Here is a 25,420-nt window from a genome sequence, read left to right on the forward strand (position 1 = left end):
AAGTTGGTTTATCCTATTCAGTTAATTAATTTAGTGATAAATTTAAAAATAAATTGGGTGGGTTAATTTCACATAAAAGAAAATTGGCCTTACCTATGACTTAAACCTATATGGTTAAGTACGGAGAAAAGGCATGCCTCTATTCTGTCAATGACAAGTAAAATAGAGAATACCGTTATAGGATGACTATGAGCATACCATAGTTGGATGCAGAAACTTAGTGCCATAACGATGACACCTCAGAATATATATGTTTCATTTATGAGTTATTCTTAGTGCGAGTTTAATTTTTGCAATGAAAAGTAATTGTTTAGTTCTTGCATATTATTATCAGATTTGCACTATATTAGATGGATTAGAAATCTGTTTTTGGATATCTATATGTTGGTACTAACATGTATGCAGATGGATTTCGCCTTTTAACTTAGTGTGTACTAAGCCCCTATTTGTGTTATGTTGCATTCTGTGTGGTTTTCAGGTGCTTCGAGATTCAAGTAGCTAAGGATGTTTATTGAAGTTACTTCTGAATCAGCATTTAGGGTTCCAAAGGTGGACATAGGTGTCAAGAAATGAAATTGTATTTCATTATAGTTCTGAACTCTTTATGTATTTTTATTATAATGGAACTTTTTTTGAGATAATTTAAAAAAAAAATTATTACATTTATGGAATTGTGTTTTGTTTTATATTCTTTCAGTATGTCTTGAGTGGCATTACATTTTGGTATCAGAACGCCAGGTTAAGTATAACCAGGACTCTTGGGTTATAGGGTTTATCCCGTCATCGATGCGTTATTAATAGATTTTTGTTTCTAGGTTGCTATTATGCCTCCCGTCACTAGAGGAATTCAAAGACGCGATATTCTTGAGGATGACCTTGCTGACAGAGGCAGAGGCAAAGGTAGAGGTAGGGGCCATGGTAGAGGTCCTAGTTACTAGAATGATGCTAGAAATGATCAATTTGATCAGAATGCTGGGGTTGGTAACAACCAGAATAATTAGGTAGATCAGGCTTTGGTACTTCAGAGAATTCTGAAACGTCTTGATAATATTGGGGCTAATAACCAGATTCCTGGTGGGGGAGCGAATGATAGGAGACCTCTTGTGCAGGGTGTTAATCTTCCTGTAGAAGAAGATCCAGTGGCAAGAGCTTAGCTCAAGGACCTTTCCAAGATGAAAGGACCATTTTTCTATGGTACAGAGTAGGGTACAGCGGCAGAAGCTTGGCTGCTGAATATTGAGTGATGTTTTGTCTTACACCGTTACCTGAGTAACGTGAAGGTCATATGGACAGTTATGCATTTGAGAGGATTTGGTTCCTTGTGGTGGGAACAAGAGTTGGAAAAGCTTGGAATTGATATCTCCTTGGTCACATGGGAACTTTTTGTTGAGTGCTTCAAGGAGAGATTCATGTCTGAATATTGGCGTCAGGCCCGTGCTGAGGAGTTCTTTTAGATCATGCAGATTGGCTCTATAGTGGAAGCTTACGAACGAAGGTTCTTTGAACTTAAGAATTTTTTTGGGTGGGCCAAAAATGACAAGGCCATGATACAACATTTCATCAAAGGGCTTATGCCCAAGATTGGGGAGGAAGTGAGAACTTTTAGACCTTTGACTATGCAAGAAGCCTCAGAACGAGCAAAGTTGATAGCGATGAAGTCTGGTTTTCATGGGGCTACTTATAAAACCAGCATGAATCCACCTACCCCTAATGTCAGTAAGAATCAGAAGCCTCCATAGAATAGTTCAAAAACTAGATTTTTAGGTGGAAAATTCAAGAAGAGGAAGTTTGATAAGAACTCCAAAGGTTCAGAACAGCCTAAGCAATCTCAATCACCTCAGAGTGTGCAGAGTAGCAAGCCATCTCCTAAACCTTCCCGTCAGAATATGGGATTCAGGAAATCTGTTGAGTGCTTTCATTGCGGACAGTTAGGGCATTATCAGTCTCAGTGTCCTAATTGGGATAAGCCGAAGGTTGGACCTAAGCCAGCTAGGTCTGAAGCAACAGTTGGTGATTTTGCTAGGAACCATCGTATCTTTGCAACTTTTGATAAGAAGCAGGCCGAACACCAGAACTCAGTTATAGAAGCTCAAGGTAATACTTGAGGTATGAAAGTTTCTATCTTATTCAACTCAGGAGCTATAGACTCATTCATTTCTTCTGCTTTAGTTGCACATTGTGATATACTCATGGTTAAGGCAAGAAATAGATGGCAAGTGGAGTTAGCATCGAGGTCTAAGGTAAATGTTGATATTATTGCTCTTGACTGTAAGATTTGTATGAAATCTTTCTCAACTTCTTTAAACCTTAGGGTTATACCTTTAGGATCGTATGACATAGTTTTGGGTATGGATTGGTTAGAACAACATCAAGCTATTTTGGATTGCAAAGATAAGTCAATCAATTGTGTTGATGATTCTGGATCAGCCAGAGTTATCACAGGAATCAAGAGACCTATATCTTTGCGGACAATTTCTGCCAAGCAATTGGCAAGGTGTGCTCGAAAAGGCTGCAGTTTGTTTGCCATTTTAGTAAACAACTTAGAAGATTCTGTAGTTAAGAGTTCTTCTCTCGATCATCCTATTTTGTAGAACTTTTTGGATGTTTTTGGTAAGGAGATTCCTGGAATACCTCCGAAGAGAGAAATTGATTTTCGGATCGATTTAGTGCCAGGAACAAAACCAATTTCCAATACTCCTTATAGAATGACAGCTCAAGAGCTAGTTGAACTTAAATTTCAGTTGGAAGAGCTTTTGGAAAGAGGTTTGATTCATCCTAGTGTTTCACCTTGGGGTGCTCCGGTGATCTTTGTTAAGAAGAAAGATGGTTCTTTAAGGCTTTGTATCGATTATAGACAGTTGAACAAAGTCACTATTAAGAACAGGTATCCTTTGCCTCGAATTGATGACTTGTTTGACCAGGTCAAGGGTGCCCAAATCTTTTCTAAGATTGATTTGAAATCTAGATATCATCAGCTTAGAATCCAGGAAGCTGATATCCATAAGACAGCTTCTTGGACTAGGTATGGACACTTCGAGTTCACAGTGGTACCTTTTGGGTTAACTAATGCACCTTCTTTATTCATGAGTCTAATGAATGGTGTGTTCAGAACTTACCTTGACAAGTTCGTGGTGGTTTTTTTGGATGACATTTTGGTTTACTCCAACACTGTTGAGGAGCAAAAGAAACATTTAGAGCAGGTTTTGGAATGTCTTCGTAGGAACAGATTGTATGCCAATCCTAAAAAGTGTGAATTCTTCAAATCTGAGATTTGTTACTTAGGGCATATTATTTTTGGTGATGGAATTTTTGTGGATCCATCCAAAATTTGGGCTATTGTAGATTGGGCAGCACCTACGAATGTATTCAAGGTTCGAAGTTTCATGGGCTTAGTAAGCTATTACCGTAGATTTGTATTAAATTTCTCCAGTATAGCACACCCGATCACATCTCTTTAGAAAAAAGGGAAGAAATTTGTGTGGACAGTTGAGTGTGAGGCGACATTTTAGAAACTGAAGGAATGTTTGACCATTGCACTAGTTCTAGTGGTCCCTGATTCAGCTAAGGAGTTCATGGTTTGCACTGATGCATCATTGGATGGCATAGGGTTAGTTTTGATGCAATAGGGGCGTGTTATAGCTTATGAGTCCAGAAAACTTAAGAGTCATGAGGTGAATTAACCAACTCATGATCCCAAACTTGCTGTGATTATGCATGCTTTGACCAAATGGTAGCATTTTCTTTTGGGTCAACATTTTGAGTTACATTCGAATCATCGAAGTCTTCAGTATCTTTTCACACAACCAAACCTCAATGCTAGGCAGCGAAGATGGATGGAATTCCTGTGTGAATATGACTTTGAGATTAAATATGTGCAAGGGAAGGAGAACGTGGTTGCTGATGCTCTTAGTAGAAGGCGACATGAACTATCTTCTTTGATTCTTTTAGTGGATCTTAAGGATAGGATCTTACAGAACCTTTTCGCAGATCATTGGTTTCAAGATGTTGAGGCTATTTTGGACAGTGGTAGCATCTTGGAGTGGCATTTTGAGGGGTATTCAGTGAATCTTGAAGGTCTGCTGCTGTTTAGAGGGAATGTGTACGTTCCTAAGCTAGGAGATTTGAGAGATCTTATTATGGTTGAAGCACACAAGGAACCATATTCAGCTCATCTGGGTGTCAAGAAAATGCATGCTGACCTTAAGCAGCATTATTATTGGCCTGGAATGAAAAGAGACATAGAAAATTTATGGCTCGTTGCTTGGAATGTCAACGAGTTAAGGCTGAACATCAGCACCCTGCAGGTTTATTGCAGCCACATAATATTCTAGAGTGGAAATGGGACACCATTTCGATAGATTTTATTACTGGACTACCTATGACAGCTCAAAGACATGATGCTATCATGGTGGTTGTGGACTGTTTATCTAAGGTTGCTCATTTTATTCCAGTTAGATCATCCTATAATGCAATAATGGTTGCCAAAGTATATATGGAACAGATAGTTAAGTTACATGGAATTCCCAAAAAGATTATTTCTGATAGGGACCCAGTGTTTACTTCGTCTCTTTGGAAATCCATGCAGTGAGAGTTAGGTACTCAGCTGAATTTCAGTTCAGCCTATCACCCTGGGATGGACGGACAAACTGAACGTGTCAACCAAATTTTGGAAGACATGCTTAGGATGTACGTAATGGATAGACAGAATAAATGGGAGGAGTATCTACACTTGGTTGAGTTTGCATATAACAATGGATATCACAGTTCCATAGGTATGGCACCATTTCAAGCATTATATGGAAGACCTTGTAGGACACCTCTCAGTTGGGACAATTTGGAGGACAGGACTCTTCTAGGACCTGATATGTTGTTAGATTTGGAGTAGCAGGTTAAGAGGATCAGAGAGCACCTTATTACTGCTTAGGATAGGTAGAAGAAATATGATGATAAGCATAGAATCAATCATAAATTCTTGGTTGGTGATAAAGTGTTTCTCCGGATTAGGCCGCGTAAGAGTCCGATTCGTTATGGAAAGGGGTCCAAGTTAGCACCACGATTTGTTGGTCCGTTTGAAATTTTGGAACGGATTGGACCTGTTGCCTACAAACTTGCCTTGCCATCGAATCTTTCATGCATTCATAATGTTTTTCATGTTTCAGTTTTGTGTAAGTATATTCCTGACATTTCTCACGTGCTGGATTGGAAACATTTGCAAATTTTGGATGGGCAGGTCATGCTGGAACCAGTGCTGATCACGCAAAGAAGAACTATGAGTTTAAGAGGAAGAGAAATAAGGCAGGTAAAAGTCTTATGGGACCCCAATGATGAAACTTCTGCTACCTGGGAGGATATTGAAATGATGAGAACAACTCATCCGCACTTATTTGCTGACTTCCAGGAGAAAGTCAAAGCTTAGTGGGGGAGGGTGTCATGCCTGACTCCTTCTTTTGGTTATTCTACTTTTATGACTTAGCTGTGATCTAATTTCTTTCAGTTTGATACATTGATTGTTCAATCAGAATTTGATTATATTCTGTTTAGCAAGAACATAAAACTTTTGTTGAGTGTGTTTCCGGTATCAGCATTACTTTATCTAGATATGACAGATGACTTATGATTTTAATATAAGAGGTTTTAATACCTGACATTTTTCGGTTGCTTATATTAGATTACTTTGAAGGAATAAAACATTTTAAGTTCTTAACTTAATTTGAGTTTTAAGGATTGTAAACTTGATTATAAGAATTCATTAAATAGGGTATCAAGTATTCATGAGGTTAAGTTTTACAAGGTTTATGCATATAAATTGTAGATAGATTAATCACAACCTTAGAGGTTTTTGACTTGGTATATTTGCAAATGTTGTGAATAGGGTTAAATATATTTAATTTCATCTTACCCTATAATGGTTTTGATTTCATGTCAATGCTTCACTTGTTTAAGTTAGAGTTTTATTACCCGTGGATGATAGATCATGCATACTAGTTGTTTTGTAAATTAGTCTTGAATGCTTAAATGATGTGAATTTTGCATTGTTACAAAATGCCAAAATGGCGGTGGTAATGGGTTTATTTTTATTGTACCCATATCGCTATGTTGCATTGTAGCATTAAAAGCAATATTAAAGAGGCATTATGGAACTTGGTGTTCTGTTGATCATTTCAATTTTGAGAGGGTTTACTGTTAAGGCTTGGCCGGAATTATGGCCGCCGTGCTCTGTTTGGGATACATTTGTGAACTAAGTTGTAGTGATTTTCGGAAACATGGAAGGGTTTGTTGGAATTATTTTCATGCATATGAGGCTGAGCCTTGAGATATTATTCATAGCCAGTTTGTTTATCAAGCTCTTCCATCTCTGCATCTTGAACTTTGGTTGGATTTGGCATTTTGGGCTTCACATCAAGTTGTGTAGCAGGGACTTTGTTGAACAAGTTGTGTCTTCTTACCTCACGTAGGGGCATTTTCTATCCTTCTCTCTCTTGCTACTGCATTTAAATGTTTAAATTAGGAATGGTAGAAGTTTGATTTTAAAATTTTTTGAAGGACATTTGCATAAACTACTTTCGAGCCTGGAAATAGGCAAGGTTCAGAGATATTTTCTAGGCAATGTTTGTTCCCATACTCAAGGGAGGTTATGAAAGTGTACTTGGGAAATATGGATATGTCTGAGCTTTATTGTTTGTTATCGCATAGCTCTCAGCTATTAATTGTATTTGGCCAAATTTTGAGTTTTAAATTAGAAGTTTGAGTGAAACTATCATTGTGTTATGTTGTACATTTTTGGGTGTTTATTATGTTGAGGAGAAAGAGGTCACTGTGTATGGTGTGATACGTCTAGAGTTAAACAACTCGATAAATGGAATCAGGTTTTTTTTTTACTGGGTTTTGCATTTGAGCTAGGGTATAGTTGTTTATCCCAATATCTTATTCAAAATAGAGTATAGCGTATTCATAAACAATGGTTTTCAAATTTAGGTTGGTTATGCTGTTAGATGGACTATTAGTGTTTAAAAAAAAAAAAAACACAGTTGAGTTAAATTTCTTATGAAATTAATGTCATCGGCATTTTGTCAAACAGTTCAGCTATAAACAAGCATATTAGTTTAGAAATGTACTTAGCGGAGTTTAGGGTCTTATGTTTTAATGGATGATTATGTTGTTCACAATAAGTTTATTGGATGTCGCAATCTTAGTGCTTAGTGGTTATATTCCATTCATAGACTATGAGATTTTTGTTTCTGAAGTGTCGATAGTAGGAAATGTGAGCATCGACATTTTGTCAAGCATTTACCTTGTATTATAATTGAAGTTGGTTTATATTGTAACAGCATAACTATTGTTATGTTAAATTTGTATTTGGGAGGTTTAAATTGTTTAAGTCAAATAAGCCTAAATAGAATGAATTTTGGGTGAATTCGGAAATTCTGTTATGGAATGAGGTTCGACGCATATTGTAACTAGTTGGTTTTTAATGTGAATATGGAACTTTAGGTTTTAGATAATTTAGTGAGAACAGTCGGCAGTAAACATGTTAAAAGCATTAGTTGATCTTTGTGAAATACCTTCAAAGGAAGTTGTATTCTGTTCGTTTTTGATCACTAACAGGAATGACATTTTTGACATAATGTATAAATTGTAATTTTGAAAACAAACATACATGTATAATCAGGCTATCGACATATTGTTAAATAGTTGTGTAAAATGCTGAAAGTCACTTTGCATATTGTGAATTATATTCCAAATCAATTTTAAACATCACATCTTAATATGTTGTTGTGGTTATTTTGGTGGTGGCATATTGTCAAAACAGAGGTGTTACTTTTATAGACATTGGTTTATCTTGATATCTTAGTTAAACGATCTCTTATTAAGATTTGGTTGTACTTAGTTTTTACTATGATTATAATGTGATCTATTAGCTTTATTGAATTGTTTGAGATTAGATGCTTAAGACCGAATTCTTTTATTATGTAAGATGAATTTCAGTTCTTAATAAAAATGAAAGTAGTATATGAATTGAGGCAGATTTTGATACATGTTTGATGATGTGAATATCATGTGCATTATGATTCGTTATCTTGGTCAATTCGATGTTAAGTATAGATTATTAGGTCAGCAGGGAATTAAAAGTATAGTATGAATATTTTGTAAGTATCATTGAGCTGTGCAACAGTTCAATTGTATCTATGCAATCTTGATATTATAGGTTTTAATCCTATTGATGTAATTATCCATATTTACCTTTGAACTTGGCAGTATAAGATGTGTTACAGATGGATTTAAGGATGTAGTATCATATTGTAAACTGATTTTATAATTGCTGCATGTTCATTCTTAGTATATCTATTTGATGTGTATTTTTAAGAATATCTGTGATGAATGTATATCGAGGTGGCTGAAGTTGGTTTATCCTATTCAGTTAATTAATTTAGTTATAACTTTAAAAATAAATTGGGTGGGTTGATTTCACATAAAAGAAAATTGGCCTTACCTATGACTTAAACCTATATGGTTAAGTACGGAGAAAAGGCATGCCTCTATTCTGTCAATGACAAGTAAAATAGAGAATACAGTTATAGGATGACTATGAGCATACCATAGTTGGATGCATAAACTTAGTGCCATAACGATGACACCTCAGAATATATATGTTTCATTTATGAGTTATTCTTAGTGCGAGTTTAAATTTTGCAATGAAAAGTAATTGTTTACTTCTTGCATATTATTATCATATTTGCACTATATTAGATGGATTAGAAATCTGTTTTTGGATATCTATATGTTGGTACTAACATGTATGCTGATGGATTTTGCCTTTTAACTCAGTGTGTGCTGAGCCCCTGTTTGTGTTATGTTGCATTTTGTGTGGTTTTTAGGTGCTTTCGAGATTCAAGTAGCTAAGGATGTTTATTGAAGTTACTTCTGAATCAACATTTAGGGTTCCAAAGTTGGACATATGTGTCAAGAAATGAAATTGTATTTCATTATAGTTCTGAACTCTTTATGTATTTTTATTATAATGGAACTTTTGTTGAGATAATTTTAAAAAAAATTATTGCATTTATGGAATTGTGTTTTGTTTTATATTCTTTCAATATGTCTTGAGTGACATTACATGACTGGCTAACCTCATCTCTTAAATGGTAGCGTTGTCATAGTCAATATTTGGAATCACTATTTTTGTGTCGAAGTCAATGTCTTCTCCAATTTTCTTTCTAGTGATTAGAAGTTTTAATGGATGCTTTTGTTTGACTTCTGTGATGACTAGTTTGACCTTAGGAATAGACACAATAGTGGAGATAGAAGGGCTAGCAATGAAAAATGGGATAGGATTCAAGGATTGAATACCAACAGAAGTACTAACTGGATAAAAAATTGAAACACTTCCCAAAAATGGTATTACACTCACTAGAGTACCCATAGTAATATCTAAACTAATTGGAGTCAAAGTGGATACAAATGTTGATGAGAACAAAACTATAGAACTTACTAGAATTAATGGAGACAAAATTGTAAAACTTACTGTTACACTTACTAATGGTGAAGGAGCTAAGGAGGTTGACTTGATAGCTAAAGAAGTGATAGACAACTTGGTAGATGAAGTGCTTGGCACATCTATTTTAGATACCTGGAGCTGGGAGGTGGCTGGTGAAGATTGAGCTATGGTAGTGACTATTGTGCTCAAAGTTTCACTTACAGAAGCTGTCTCCATAGTATATTTAATTGTCTTTAGTGGAGAGTGAGGAAGGGATGCAGTAACTTCTGCTACAATTTTTACTGGATCTTCTTCATCTTTTTCTTCCTCAAGTGCTTCCTCCTCCTTCTATTCTTCCTCTTTTTCTTCCATTAGTGCATGCAGCTCTCCTAGAGTAACTGTGATGGATGGAGTGCTACCAAAATCATCGTTGTCACTACTATCATCATCCTTGATTTCAAAAAGATCATCACTAGGCTTTTGCAAATGATAGATGTTCTTCCACATGTTTGTTGCATCTCTTACAACATGTTCAATGTCCTTAATTGTAACCAAACATGTGTGAAATCTAATCATCATTTTACCTTCATTGTTCTTCATTGTTGCCTTTATTTATGCTTTAGTAAGACTTGGTAGAATATTCTTTAGAAATTTCTCATATATGTCCTTGGCTATTTGGGTGGCTAACTCCCATCTTGGTTGCAATCTCTCCAATAGCTCTTTGGAGATTTGAGGGGCAAGCTGGTCTGGGGAGCATTTCCATTTTCCCATCTTATTGAGTACCAGTTCCTCAATCTGCATTTTCTCTGCATCAATCCTTGTTTCAAATTTCAATGCTTTGAAATTTGTGATGCTAGCTCCCTCTTTCAATTGTTTTAGCCTTTCCTCAAATGTGAGTGGAGGCTTGACAAGTATAGTTTCCAGCTTGTCTTGTTTGGTTCTTCTTGAGAACACTACAGTAGGCTACTTCTTAGGTTTGGTGATAATCACCTTCCCTTTCTTCTTTGGTAGTTTCTCTTCTTTTTTAGATTCAATTTCTTTAGCTTCTTCTTCTTCTTCTTCTTCATCCTCACCTTTTCCTTGAGTAATCATAAGAGGGCCAGCTACAGTTTTCAACTTTTCTATCTTTCTCTTGCCTTTGCTTATAGCCTGGGGTAGCTTGATTTCAAGCTCAATTCTAGTCTTGGCTTCATCATAAGTGCCAAAGGGAGGAAGCTTAGGATCTATAGGCTCATTTACTAGTGCTTCAATAATGTCCCTGGCTTCATCAATATTCACCTCATAAGGAAGAGGTTTCACCCATGCAACTCAGGGTCTGACTGCCTGAATGTATACTTTATCATAGTGAACCATGAAGCATACATCATTTTTGTAATCTTTGACTAGTTTTGGTGGAATTCAGAACCTATTATTCATTCTTTCCTTGAAATCTTCAAAATAATTATCCATAACCTTCTCAAAGTTTTCACCCATCTTAGTAATAAACTCATTAATATGATATAAAATTAGAATATCTTTTCTCCATACAACTAAGCCCTTTGATGGAAAGAATTTTTGAATATAGAAAAATAAACAAATTAATAGGGAACCAAATTTGCAGAGATTATTCTTTGAAGTCCTTATGCTAGCCATATTTTATTCAATTTTTTCAACAATAATTCTGACAGGTCAAATTCAAGATTTTTCTTCACAATTTTGAATGCCAAATCAACAGCCTCATAGGTTACACTGTTCAAATGACTGGAGCTATAAATTTTGTGGGCAATGACATGAATGCCAAACCTTAATTCAACATTAGATACAGTGCTGACCTTCAAACCTCTACCATCCCATTCAGCTAGGGTTTTCTTCTGTAACTCCTCTCGACCTAGGGTTTTGGTAGTTTTTGCTTTACTTAGCATGGGGAGACCGGTAATCTTATGAATCATCTTCTTGGTGATTAACACTGGCTTCTCTAACCATAGTTGCCCATTGTGAACACAACTAAGTATGTACCTAATCCACTTAATTTGGAAACTTCTTGGCATATGCGAGATATGGGTTAACCCTTTGGTCTCTAGATGCTTATGCTTGGGTTTTGAAGAGCCATCAACACTCATTTCTCCTAGGGCATTGTCCATCTCTAGGTTTCCAATCTCTTGAATAAAACATTTAAAATGTGTATGAATGTCATTTATGAGAAGTACCTTTGGTGGAGTTTGCGATTGAGCTCCATTGGGGTCAAGTGATTCTGCAATTGCTGGAACTATCTTGAAATTCGATGCCTTCCACTCCACACCTTTAACTAGCATTTCTAAACCTCTTTTTTCCTTGGTGCTACTACTACTCCTAGATACCATCATTTCTTGGTAGGTGTAATAAAATTTTGAACAAATTCTCCACTTGAAAATTGCTTGAAATCACTTGGAATTTGCTTTGGAATTGCTGGAAATTTCTTAGCTCTTTAATTGCAGTAAAGAATAAAATGAAATTCTGCTATTTTGACAAATTTTTTTCCATAAATTCTTGGTATGAAGGTAGATGAGATGACATAGTGCTTGATAGGATGTCATTCACTTGCTCGGTAGGTGCTTACAACTCAATGATCAAACAGAACTTTAGTTACTCCCAACCTAGCTTGGTTGAGTCTATGACTGACCTTGCTCAGCATGACCTAATTTCTTGTGACCCTTTGTATCTAAAATAGTGATTGGATCATTTAATTTGTTTCATTTTGGAACTGCTTGAGATATCACTAGAAGATGTAGTTCCATATCTTTTTTTATGGATCTTAACTGGAGATGGTGGAGTCACTCACTTCTTGAGTGACATTGTCATCATTTGAACTATCTTGCTCAGTAGATTTAGGAATCGACTATTGCCTTATCTACTTCCAAATGTTATCAGCTTTAGCTTTCTTTTCATCTTCAACTCTTCCTATGTTCATGCAATTTTTAGCTATATGACCAAGTTTTGTGCATGTATAACATCTTACAATAGTGTCCTTCTTCCTTAGGTGATGTCTTACATAGTTTATACCAATATGTCCATATTCTCAAGAATAATGACATCTGCACCAGGTATTGTCGTCCCATCCAAATATTGCTTTAACAAGTTGTTCAGCTAGATTGAATGATTTGGATCTGCATTGGAATGCCTTGTGACCATGCTTCTTGCATTTGTGACAATTTCCTTCAAATTTTGGTTTCTCCTTGCATTCATTAGCTTTATGACCATGCTGATGGCATTTGTAGCATTTACCATTGAATTTACCTTTTCCATTGCTCCAACACTTGTTTGATGTGTGACCTAACTTACCACAGTGATTGCGAGTAGGTCTTTGATTCCTTTGGGCACCTTGTTTGAAGGTTTCACCTTCTTCCTTATAACTAAGACCAGATTTAGCTTTTTGTCTATGAAGATTTTGCTCACTTTGTTGATTTAATTGAGTCATGTCTGCTTGAGATTTCATTATCCTTTCATTGACTTTCTTTTCAATGATTAAGTCATTTTCCAAACTTTCATTGATTTGTCTTTCAGATCTCAAGTCACTTTGTAAGCTTTCAATTATTTGTCTTTCAGTGATTAAATCATTCCTCAGGCTTTCATTTTTAGATCTCAAATTCATAATTTCTTCATTTGCATTAGATAGTTGATCTATAAGATCTTCATGATAAAGGGATTGATTATTTCTTGTCTCTAAGTCTTTATTTTCCTTGTTTCTCTATTCCAAAACTTCACATAGCCTGATTGATTGGATTTCTTGTTCTCTTTTATGCTTTCTTACTTCTTCCTGCAAAGAGCCATTCTTTGCTAGGAGTTCCTTGATTGCCTCATTAGCTTCATCTGAACTGCTTGATGGTAAAAGGTCTTCAACCATTTCTTCAACATACTGATGGTCATTCATTTGTCTTGCAAGTTGCTTCCTTCTCTTCAGGGATTGAGAAAGATGCTCCTTTGCTTCTTTGAGTTGAGCCATGGCCATTTCCAGATCTAGCTTTTCATTTTCAATAGCTTTGTCAAGTCTGAATATCTCCATTGTCCTTGATCTTTGCTCAAGCTATCAAACTTTTATCTTGAGAACCATAAAAGCTCTAATACCAATTGTTGGAAATATTCAAGATATGATAGGTTACTGAGAGGGGAGGGGTGAATCAGTAACCTCAAAACTTTTAAATAATTTAGCACTTTAACCATATATACTATTCACCATTCATTCATCTAATCTACTACATATATAAGAGATCAGACATTTATAACACATGTATACAGTGATTTGATAACCTAGAAACCTTCCAAATAGAAATTAAAATTGGGGTGGGGATAATACCCACAAAACTTTGTTACTGCAGTATGAATTTAGCCTATTAAGACTTACATTGACCACTTCTAGTGATCTACCTTGTTAGGAGCACAAAGGACTGCTAGGTCCACCTTGTTAGAGGATTTAAACATACAATGAAGTATGCACTCTATTAGGAGATTTATACAAAGACTGTTAAGTCTACCCTATTAAAGGATTTACAAAACTAATTCACCTATTAGGATGAAATAGTTGATCTAATTACAACTTGATTTCTAATTAGATCCTTGAAGTATCGAACACCTCTTATGACTGATGAATCTTTATTGCTCCTTGTAGACCTTGTTGAATACTCTACTTTGCTACTAATTTGCTTTCATTATTCTCAAAGCATTACATGTCTATCTTGATACTCTCATGCATAAATTGTGAATGATATAATACATTACACATATACCATTCCAATAATCACAATTGCAAGGTCAGCCAAAACACAAGTGAACAAAATATTACTGAGTCGGCCAAACAGTAGAAAACTCGGGTTCTTCAAGCTGACTTGGTAACCTTCTGATACTCAACATCCACTGCATTATTTGGCATCATCATGTACTTGGTAGAAGTAGAAGCTTGGTCCATACTAATCACACAATGTAGTTTGAAACTCGGTAACCATTGGAGACTCGGTAGATATAGTATCACTCGATAAAAATTGAATCCTTCATTTACCTTGCTTTCACTCGGTAAGCATTACACTTTCATTATAGGGTAAACACTGGAATTCCATCATTCGGTAAACACTATGAGGCTCAGTGAACACTATATGCTTGGTAGATACTGCTGGGCTACACACCCACTCGGTAGCTTCATCAATGCTCGGTATGAACTGCTTGACTGCACGCTCAATCGGTAGCTTCAAGAATGCTTGGTATGAACTACTTAAGTGATGAACCTACAAGGTTACCACTGAATGCTTGGTGTACACTGTAGACTGAGTGATGAACTTGGTAATTATTCAGAATTGAGTAAGTGTTGTCACTAATGACAAATACAATATAATGCCAACAACTAGTATACATCTTAATTCTTGTATGGAAGAAACTCTAATAGCATAGATGGGTAGTAGTTTTCTTAGTACTTTTCTTAATATAATTTCATCATCTATATTACTAGTAGCTCCTCCTATAGAATTAATAACATCTTTTATTCTAGAGCAATTTTGAGCAACATTCTCACCTTCATCCATCCTCATGTCATCAAACTTACCTATAAGATTTTTAGAGTTGGCTCTCAAAACATTTGTGTCTCATCCATAAGTGGTGTGAATAACATCTCATATCTTCTTTAAAGAATCACAACCCTTGATGTCATTAAACTTAGAATAACTTAGGGTAGAGGCAATCTCCAACATTGCTTGATTATGTTCTTTATTCTTTTTCAGATTAGCATCAGTTAGGGCTCCAGTAGGGTTGACATGCTTAGTGATACTAGTAGATTGTGCATAATTTCCAAAACCTCCTAGGTGTAGTTTCATCAAAATTTTCCATGCAAGGAAGCTATCCTTTTTAAGCTTGGGTACCTCTCTTTTTGACATCTTGATCTTTTCCTTCTAGTACCTTCAAACTAGTCCTCTTAAGAAGATGACTTTGATACCAATTATTGGAATTCTTTAGAATAACTAAGAGGGGCGGTGAATAAGTTACCATAGGTCTAGATGTAGAAGAAAAAATTTCAATGCTTAGTAGACCCATATCCATAAAACTTTGTTATGCATGCATCCATTAGATCATACAATACTTAAAGTTTGCAGGTTACTGTCCTAGGTCAAAACAACTTTGCAGAAATGTAAAGATGAAACATAATAGATTTAATAACACATTTGACACAATGATTTTAAATGGAAACCCAATTTGGAAAAAACCACCAGTAACATGCTACTCATTCTCACTCTTCGAAAGTGATGTCCTATGAAAGGCCAACCCTATTAAAGGTTACAATACACATTGTTAAACGTGACTTGGTTAGAGGATTTCAATCACCTTATTAGGAGTGAGCCTTGTTAGAGGACTTTGGATAATTCATCTGGAATGTCACCTAGTTAAAGGATTTACAAATGAAAAGGTCAACCTTAATCCAAAGGATTTATCCTAGACTATTACAATGGTTAGAAAGTAACAATAAGGCTGGATTTGATAACAAATTAAACCTCACTTGCAGATTACATATCTCTATTTCAATCCTCCATTCTACTTGGCTTTCACACACTTCATCTCTGATAGCTTGTTCACCCTTCAAGCATCCAATCCTGTAAGCCTTCTTGCTTTGCTTGCTAATAAAAATCTCTTTAGTTTGGTCACTAAATGAAGAAATACCCTAGACTCCCTATCTTCCTTAGGTTCTCGCACATGACAACCTTTGCTTCTGACCAACTATCTCTATAAATAAAAAATTAAGATATTTTTCCATTTCACCACAATCGTCCATTTTAGGGTTAGGTAGGATTAGGTAGGATACAATGATCTACCCACTTTTCCATTTGGTTTCTTTAGAAACTTCTTCTTCAATCTTCCTTGAATTTGTCACAAAATGGTTTACCTTGAATTTTGTGCCACCAACTCATTGTAGTTATCTTCCACACACTTCACGCAATTCAAGAAAACAAAATAGTTGACTCAAATTTATCAAATCTATGATTTAACATGAATACTATCACTCGACTTCCATACTGTTCTTCCACTTGTCTTCCACAAGTTTACTCAACAAACACTAAAATTTAATGATGCTCAATATCAACTAAACTTTACTCGGCTTACACTATGTTCACTCAACATACACTGAATCTTCACTTTTCTTGACTCCAACTAATTTTTTTCTTGGCTTGCACTAACTTTTCTCGGCACCTACTATGCACTCGATCAAGCTTGGTAGACACAATTCTTCTTAATTGTTCTTCTAGATTTAATCAATGTATGCAACCTTTGTAACCTTAAGCAAATAAAAAATACACTATATCATCATTGTCTTAACTAATATTTGTACTCCTTTTACATACGATAAATCAACCTTTCCTCTAGGTTCTCTTGTTATCATATTTAATTTAATCCTCTTCTTCAAAAAAACAAATTATAGTACTCAAATCAACTAAGCAGTTGTCTTACTAACAAGTAGCAAGTTTAACATCAACGACAAAAAAATAATTGTTCAATTATAGATTCTTTATTTCAAAATAATCTCATATAAACACAATCTACCATCAATATCATATTCTCATAGGTACTTCTCAACTCAAATGTTCCAACGTATCCAATTTTGCATATAACATGATTGGACATCATGAATTAAGAGAACTGTTGGACGGGTCAAGGACAGGGCTCTAGAAGAATCTCCCTTCATCAAAATATGAGGATACACCTTGAGTTTAGGTGGTTTGACGACTTTCTTTCAATTTAATTCAATATTTCTAAACTCTAATTCCATCTTCTTCTCTGCTAGAAACAAGCTAGATGGTATTATATCAATAAGTGGCTCAACTAAACTCTTCTTTACTCAGTTTCAACACAAATCTCACAATTATGCTCTCAATGTCAATCACACTCTATAGATTTGTTAGACTAATCGCCAATGTTCCCCTTTAGGATTTGTGACATGGCTTAACCGCCTGATATGTTCTATAAGTCTAGTGGTTGTATCAAGCATTAACAAGTTGATCTTTTGGTGCAATGATAGCTCTAGCTTGTAATAAGTGGTATCAAATCTTTGTCATAGGTTCAAATCTCCTAAGGTAACACTAAGGGGGGATTTTTGGATTAACCACCAACATTCCCCTTTAGGATTCATGACATGGCTTAACTGCCTCCTATCTTCTATAAGTCTATTGGTTGTATTGAGCATTAATATGTCAATCTTTTGGTGCAACAACTCTAGCTTGTAACAAGATCTCTCCAGACTTGCTCAAATTCACCAAGAATTCACTTGGGCTCTATATGCTCTTGAAAAATTGAATGCAATGTGACCAAAATGATTAAATTTTTTTTTATATAGGTCAAAAAAATTCTTTTAGGTTCTCATCAATGCTCTATACCCATAGTGGGTGCAATACAGGCTATCTTAGCCACTATTACAAAACTTAGTATTAAAACTTCCAAGATTGCTTCAACTTGGTCAATACTACACCTCAGACTATGCTGAAATTCTTTCTTTGTCACGTAACACCTTTCAAACTTCAATATTAACACTTAACCATTACTAACTTTTCAACTCAGCATCCAAACATATCCATTGTACAAATATGTCCTTATACATCTAATATTATGCTAATTTGGAAGTTTATGCATTCAATTTTAAGAATTGATTTATGATTTGATAATTTGAAATATAGTTCCATAAATACTTCTTTATTTAGTTTGTGGTATTGGAATCACCTAATTCATTGGATTGGGTGATCACAACTTCTTTGTTTGAGCTACTAGCTCCTTTAGATTTCTTCTCTTGGGTTTGATTCATCTATCTTCTCACTTCTTGAACATTAACCTTTTCTTTTCCTTTATTCTATTCATCATTGGATGTTGGTGCTCAGTTCCTGCATTCTCTACTTAGGTGACCAATGTTTTGACAAGGAAAACATACCATACCAAATTTCTTCCAAATTCTTGATCTTCCTCTGAGATGTATCCTTGCACAATTTTCTGCAATATGTCCATACTTTCCACATACTTGACAAGTGACCCAAGTATTGTAATGCCAATTTATTGCATCACCTTTCCTAGTTGCATTTCCTTGAACTTTGGTTGTCCAACATTTTTTGTGCATTAGATTTGCAATCTTATGACTTATGACCATACTTTTGACATGTGTTGTAATACCCTTCAAATCTAGATGCAACTCATGTCTTTGATCTACATGCATATGCTTTATGTCCATCCTTGCTGCAATTAAAGCAATAACCATTAAAACTAGGCTTAGGATTGGACTTACTATTTTTCTCCTACAAACATTTGGTGTACGACATGGTTTTCCATAGTGATAGCATGTGGGTTGTTGCATCAATTTTACTAGATCTACCTTCATCACATAAGTCCTCAATGCTTTCTTCTTGGTATTGTGTGTCATTTTGCTGGAGTTCCATCTCCTTCCTTCTTTTAAAGGATTTATGCAGTTCTTCCTTTGTAGCCTTAACTTGTTCCAATACAATATGCAAATCAAGCTTCTAATTTTCAATCACCTTTCTTAATTTGTAGGCTTCCATCTCCAAGATCTTTTACTCTCAAGTGGTTAGTCTTCTTTCTGAGAGATCTAAATATTGATACGAATTTTTGGAAAAATAATGGGAAAGTGAGATGCTGGGGGGGTGTGAATCATGATCTTCAAATTTTTTATCACTTCAAACATAAATCATACTCAACATAATTTCACCAAATCCTCATTAACCTTAATTATGCATCATTATGAATAACATGTAATCATAAATCTAACATCTACTAGCATGAATAAAATACATAAATAAGTAATCAACATATGACACAATATTTGGCAACACAGAAACCTCCAAGATGAAGGTAAAACTATGGTGGGGATGGCACTCATAAAATATTCACTACTGCAATAATAAAGAGTTAGTTAGGGTTATAATTTGATCATTTATGATGATCTTTTTGAAAATAATTAATCAATTGTATGTTATCTTTGATGTTCACAAAATGTCATATCTTTACCAGTCAATGTCTACTAAGCTCACTCAAGTGATGAAGATAGTTTTCAGTGTCTACTAAGTATTCTAGAGTTAACCAAGTTCAGAAGATATCATCTATCGAGTTTACTCGGGCACCAAAGAGATGTTTATAGAAATTGAATGCTAATCAAACTAACTCATTTAACAAAGGAAAGTTAGCATGGAACTAGTGTTAACCAAGCTCACTTGGTTATAAAAGGATGTTTACAAAATTAAAATGTTAATCGAGTTCACTTGGTTAGCACAAGAAAATCATTTCAGAGTTATTGTCTACTAAGCTAGGTAAAATAATGGAGGATTTTCCTAAATAAAAATATTTAGTTTAACAAATTAATTTGTTAGGTCTAGCTAAATTAAGGGATGAATATTGAATCTTTGCAAATGTATTCAAGCTGACTTGACATAGTAAAAGATATAAGTATAAGGTCAAGTTGTGGGATTGAATATGAAAAGCATGAGATTGAAAAGATAAATCAAGGAAGCAAATTAGAAGGATAGCATAGTATCCTGAGTTGACCGAGCTGCAAAGTTTGATCTGATCAAGGAGGTTCAAGTATTCAAGCTAGAACAAAGATCTAAAAGAAATATAGTTTCATCAAAAATTAGGTCATATCATTTGTACTCTCTAATAATTTTCACAATGTATCAAATCTCTTAATAGACTTAGCTTAATAGCTATTTTCCAAATCCTCTAACAAGCTGACATTTCACGATTGAAGTGTCTAAAGACTTCTAATAAGGCCAATCCTAATAGGGTGATTAAATACTTTAATAGGGTTACACCTAATAGTGCATTTTTTAACCTTTAACAGGGTTGTCTCCTAACAGGGCTCACTTCAAAAGAGTGAAAAATAGTAACTAGTTACAATTGGTGGTTTTTCCCAAAATGGGTTTCCACATTAAATCTTGGTGTCACTTGTGTTCATGCTATTTATTTTATGTATATGAAACTAAGTTAATTAAGGTTAATCAAACTTAATATCTTAAAATCTACATGTTTAGTATTTACTAAGTTACAGTTGATATTTTAGTACTTACCAAGTGACAGTAAATTGTTAGTGTTAACCGAGTATCTCTGTGTTAACTGAGATTCAGAATAAGTTATATTCTGATTTGTATTGAGATATAAGGGATTTGGGATTTATTTTTATGGTAATTGATTCAACCCTCCCCTCTCAGTCACTCCTCATATATTTCCAACAATTGGTATTAGAACCTTTGCTACTTGTAGAGAAGGTTTCAAGGATCTAAGCTAAAGATTAGGATGTCTTGCAAAAGGGAGATCCCTACACTGAACCTAGATAACTTCAAGGTGTGGTAGGAACTGATGAGATTGAATTTGGAAACTATTGAAGACTTAAGAATAAAGTACCTAGATGCCAAGCATACAACACCTGTTGGAACCATGACTATTGAAGAAATTAGAGAAAAGAAGAATTATAATATCATGATGATTGATATTGCTTCAACTTCTTGCTGTGCTAAATTTGACAAAGTAAAAGACGGTGATAATACTCATAAGATATGGACCAAGCTGAAGGAAACCTATGGAGGAGATGATAATGTAAGAAGAGTCAAGAAAAAATGTTTTAGAGGTCAATTTGATCAAATAAGGATGAGAGGAGATTGGAATATTCAAAAATACACTGAAAGCATAAAAGCTAGTGTGTTTGCAATCATAACTTCAAAAGGAAAGATTGAAGATGAGACAGTGGTAAGAAAGTTTCTCTAAACACTTCTTCCTATATATGCAATTAGAGTGTCAGGAATTCAAGAGATGAAATGTAATCCCAAGAATGATATAATATTGGATGCTTTAGTGGGAAGATTGACAACATTTAAGCTAGATAACTATGACAATTATGTTCCTAACACTAGAAATCTTGAGTCTGCATTTCAAGCCAAGCTATTACTTAAGAGAAAAGTTTCTAAATCTAAAAGGAAATCTAATAGTGAAGATGAAATGGTTCTAATGAAGATCTTGAAGTCATTGAAGCATTACTTGCAAGAAGATTTCCCAAGGGCAAAGGGAAGTATAAAGGAAAAATTCATTTGATCTTCTTTTCTTGTGAAGAGGTTGTCACATAGCTGTAAGGTGTCCAAATAGAAAAGGAAAAGAAGAAAATAAGGGTGGCAAGTACAAAGGCAAGAAAGAATTCAAAAGCTACAAGGACTACAAAGACAAAGGTAAGAAATATTGTGAAATGTCCCTTTTCTGATTTTTCATGATATTTCACGCCTCTAATCAGATCTTTAAAATCAAACAACTAATATCACAAAGATCCACCAAATTCCTCAAGAAACCCCAAATCGGGTATGCTGAAAATAGTGCTAAAAGCTTCACAACTTCACAAATTATTAATAAATCTGAAAATGAAAATTTTTACAGAACTTTCAGCAGCATAAAAGCCTACAAATTGGCATTTCCAGATCCGTATAGCCTTTACACAACAGCTCAAAAATGTAGGACCAAAACTATGCTCATCGGGCTCCCGAAATAGCACAAAATATGCCTGGAAACACCACAAAAACACTAATAATCTATCTCAGAAGTTTAATCACATCCCAATATATATATTCAGCTCTATTTTAACATTTAAAAGTCTGATATATAGCAGCGACCCAAACTGATATGAAATACTCAACTGTAAACACCAAACTCATACAAAAACACACCCGGAAATTCACAAATCTGCACTGTTCAGCACAAAGGCATACTCTGTATGAGCATGCACATGGAATGGCTTCAAACTCCCATCCTTAGCCTTCCTAGAAACCTGAAAAATCCCATTCTTGGGTCTCCCTGGAAACCTGCAAACTCCCGTTCTTGGGTCTCCTTCTCCACAGGTTTGGCAGCCTCTGAAGAATAACAAAGAATGAGCAAAAATTAAGTTCTGGAATGAGCCCAAAATGCCTCCAAACCTTTTAAAAGAGGGAATAACTGTAACTCACGTCCAAGAGAGGTTAATGAAACTTATTTTAATAATAATTTTCATTTATTAGTCCAACGGTTTATAAAGATTAACCCCCTTTTTCTGAAACTTCACTTTCTTGGGCATGCCTGCCTTAGCAAAGATTTTCTTTTTTAATTATTTGAAAAGGGGACATGACAAGTCCTCCCCTCCCAATAATTGCTTGTCCTCAAGCAATGGCTGAACAATAAACCAATCAATCCACCTAGATCCCAAATGTAGTCATGAACTATACTACTACCAATTAACACAGGCTCCTGCAATATCCTCTGCAATATGACCAAGAGGAATCCATAATCAAATTGACAATTATAGCTCAACCAAACTCCGAAATCACCACTACCACAATCAAAAACCCATGAGGCACAAACTCTTAGAACATCAGAACCCAAGTAAAGTGGACAAATCAAACTACCAACACAGTAAATACCATCAACGCATCCCACTGGCCTATATGGAATGTACAATCCAATTCTGCAACAATGGTGAACCCTCTCGAATGAAACTGTACCAAGTATGGAGAATCCACACACTGTACAACTCCTGTAGTCAACACAACTCTGCAAATCATCGGCCACTATCTTATAACCATAACTCCCATACACTACTGATGGTGAAAAGACATTACAAGATAAAGAGTAAGAAATGGAATCCAAACCAAATTTGTCTGCCATCAACTCCTCAACACAAGGATCAAATGCTAACTGATGTACATACCCTGCAATATAATGTTGATAAAAAAAACCAACCTCAGTCAACAGCTCACCATGAAGAAGTGATACAACCCACTGTGACTGATCACCAGCTAAGTCAAGAGATGTCATAGGCAAAGGAGTAGAATTAATAACAACACCTGCTAAAGCATCACTCCAAAACTCCTGCTCTAAGTCATGTATTATCAACCTGTCAATTGCAGGACCTATCACCATGTCATGCCCATCACAACTCTCATCCCGAGGCATCAAACTATCCCATAACTGATGATAAGCATTAGGAACCAAAGTACATCTCTGTATCATCATCTCATCAACATGGTCATCAAAGGTAGATAGATGAGCATACCTCACAGTGTAATGCCGATAGAATGCACCAATCTTAGTCAGTGGCTCAGACTGCAATCCAGATGTAACTAACTGCAATCGATTATTAACCAAGTTGGAACTAACTACTACCTCTGAAGACATTGCAAAGGGAGTAGTATTACTAGTAGGAACCATGCCAACTACCAGCTCACCAACGTCACACATGGTCTTTGATACAACATCTCTAGTCTTCGTGCCATTAGTACTAGAGGTCACCACCATGTCAGGCACACCACAAAAGTTTGCTACATCACCCAACTCAATTGAACCTGACTCTAGTGGGAATGAACCTGATATGCCAATGTTAGTATCAAGGATGGATGCATCCCCATCTCCACTGTCTCTAAAAATCTCGGCCATGGACATCCTCGGATCACCAAACACCACAGCTTGTGACTGTATAGAATCAGGTAAAGACTGTAGTCGCTCTAACTCCATGGTCACCTTAGCCAAATGAAACTGTGACTCCTTGAGAGCCAATTGTGTACTCTCAAGAATCTTAGAAGTCACCTCAAGCTGCTCAGTAAGATCACTCACCTCATCTTCCTTGGCCAACAATGCATCATATGCTGTACTGCCCCACTCCATAAGATAATATCTGTCAGCTACCAACTGCATACTAAAAATCCAAATAGCCTCCCATAAAGAGTGGATCTCTGTCAAGGAAAGATAAATTCCTCCCTGCTCATCACTAGTAGGAGAACCCCATCCATAAACTGCTAACAACTGACGAATAGCATCAAAATGTTGGCAAGTGATAGCAATGTCTTGGTCACTAACTCTCAACTGATTAGACACATGATGGCACTGGCTTGACTTTCTCCTACAAACCTCCTCTGATGCACTATCTGAAGGAGTGTCCTCAAAGTTACTAGTCTCTAGAGTATTACCATCCATATCCTGTGAATCAAATCTAAAGCTCATATCAACATACGAAGTATCAAAAACATTAGCATTGCTGTCCAACTCCTCTATACCCAAGGAAACTAAGTCTTCAAAACTGCCCATTGCATCCTTCTGGATGTCATCAATGCCAATATGATCCTGGGACTCATCTATACACACTGCCAAATATGAAATATCATCAACACATTCCAGCAAGTATGGCCGACTGTATATATGAACAAAGCCCAACATTGGTGTATAAAAACTAATACCAACATCAGACAAGATACTGGCACAAGAAAAGACAACACCATGTAATCTGCTAATCAAATCCATGATAGCACCCAAACAAACACTGCTACCAAAAAGTGTTAAAGATCTCCAGTCAACTGAATCCCAAATGCCAATATAACAATCTCGAGTCCATATCCGTAAACTAGAATCAACTGGTAACTCAAGCAAACTCCTCACCTGAGTAATATGACCAATACCAACTAACTCCACATACCTGTCATGATGAGATAATGAAGTCACACTACTATCTTTGTTCACCTTCAGCTGGCTGGACAAATCATGTGAAGTACTACCAGCCTCAAACTCATGTGATGAAGCATCTAACTGTGTCTGGTACTCTTTCTCAGCAAAGTCATGAATGCTCAATGGTCTACTCATCTCTACCAGGTATCTCAGCATCCTGCACAACAACATCCTCATAATCATCATCTGAACCCACTACACTGTAGTCACTGCCTGTTGTAACTATACCATCCTGAATACCTGTGGCATCACCCTTTGACGACCTGTAAACAATTGTCTCAATTTGAGTATCAAGTCGACTGCTACTATCAATCTGTGTAATATCCCTTCCCACCACCTCCTGTGGTAGAGTAGAATCTGAGACCTCTACCTAGCTATCAGCTAGTTTCTCAAACTCCTCATGCAAGTTCTTGGGAATTGTGTCATCTGTCCTGTGAGAAAATTTGCAAAATAGAAATCCAG

At 35.7% G+C, this 25,420-nt stretch overlaps 1 pseudogene; it reads left to right on the forward strand.

Moving 5' to 3' along the window:
• The first annotated feature begins 1,616 nt into the window (after window positions 1-1,616).
• LOC149576414 (uncharacterized) overlaps window positions 1,617-25,420 on the forward strand; it is a 39,250-nt pseudogene continuing 15,446 nt past the window's right edge.

This window comes from Cupressus sempervirens, chromosome 1 (genome assembly GCF_028749045.1).
Source record: "Cupressus sempervirens isolate cs-2001-9-10 chromosome 1, ASM2874904v1, whole genome shotgun sequence".
In the NCBI taxonomy this organism is placed as follows: domain Eukaryota; kingdom Viridiplantae; phylum Streptophyta; class Pinopsida; order Cupressales; family Cupressaceae; genus Cupressus; species Cupressus sempervirens.